The sequence below is a fragment of the Penaeus monodon genome, chromosome 28 (genome assembly GCF_015228065.2).
Source record: "Penaeus monodon isolate SGIC_2016 chromosome 28, NSTDA_Pmon_1, whole genome shotgun sequence".
In the NCBI taxonomy this organism is placed as follows: domain Eukaryota; kingdom Metazoa; phylum Arthropoda; class Malacostraca; order Decapoda; family Penaeidae; genus Penaeus; species Penaeus monodon.
The window spans coordinates 1,456,689-1,457,940 of record NC_051413.1 but is presented as its reverse complement, the minus strand read 5'-3'; the positions used below and the strand labels follow the sequence as shown (position 1 = coordinate 1,457,940).

General features: G+C 48.1%; 1 protein-coding gene across 1 annotated transcript in view; it reads left to right on the top strand.

Moving 5' to 3' along the window:
* Positions 1-390: 390 nt before the first annotated feature.
* Positions 391-1,252, top strand: part of LOC119591267 (rho-related BTB domain-containing protein 1-like) — a gene marked incomplete in the record, with an annotated part of 74,215 nt that continues 73,353 nt past the window's right edge. The window contains 1 exon segment of the mRNA XM_037939984.1: positions 391-731.

Below are 1,252 nucleotides of genomic sequence, written 5' to 3'. Positions count from 1 at the left end.
ACCTGAGTGTAATGCATTTATACTGATAGCTTGTTCGTCTCGGGTTAATGCGTAAGAATAAATATCCCGAGTCTTGGTTAAATTTACCTAGGATAATGTAGTAATGCAACGTCTACTCTCCGTGTAAATACACCTAGAAAATGTGCAGACTGGCTGTCCAGAGAAGTATGGCATCCATACATAACACCGCGAAAACACTAACATGCAATTGCAATGGATTTCAAACCTCCTCAAGCAAGCAGACGGCCATTATTGAGTGTCATTCCCTATCAACACTCTCTGTGGCACTGACAAGCACTTTAGTGGGCCTGGAGAGTGGACAAAAGAGTGAGAGAATGGCTGCGTGGCAACTCGAGGGCTGGCACCCGCGTCTGACAGCGGTTCAGAACCAGTCTGCCACCTCAGTCTGCCTCTGACACTGTGAGAGGAAGCATCCCTCTCTGGCACTCTCGGCGACCTCTGGTCACGCACACACTAGTCGTGTTGTTTATGTAAAGCTTCCCTCCCTCTGCCCTTCCCTTCCTGTCGTTTCTCCTTTGTCTCCGCAAGGCAGTCGTAGTGCTCTAGTTTTTATACCTGATGACGGACTCCGTGGTGAACGAGTGATCAGTATCGATTCCGAGATTTTCCCGTGGGAAAAAAAGAGGTTTTAAATCACAAACCCATAATTACAAGACTTCTGGATTTACACTGTCACTATGTACGAGTAGCGGATGAGGATTCTCGTTGAGGTGAGTGCAGCGTCGCCTTCGGTTGTTGGGTGAGTTAGTTAGTCACGTTCTCTCTGTTTACAAACAACACATGACGTCACAGTTTGGCCTGAGACAGATTTTGAGATGATTTTGATTCTGGCTCTTTGGTGGTGGGGGTTTGAGCACCAGCTACGGCTCGTCAAGCAATTGCACGGTAACCACTAACGCTGTCAGGACCCAAGCAAAGGACTGTGGTTAGATAAAGCTTCACGCAATGAGAGGACTCCGTGTCGGCCCGTGTTGTTGTCTGCAAGCATCCAGTTTCTCGGGATGTTGCAGCCTCTTCCTCGCCAGCTGGGAACGTAGGCCTGTGGCGTTTAACTTCTTCAAATACGGACATGTGGGAAAATACGAGGAGCGGTGATCTATGAGGGAATGAATTACGTAAACCTTACAACTAGGCATACCACACCCGTTGCCGAAGACCCCGTTAGAAAGAACACGAGCCGTCTCGTCTACCTTCCCCCCACACTTTTTTTTAGACCAGTTTTATCAATGAA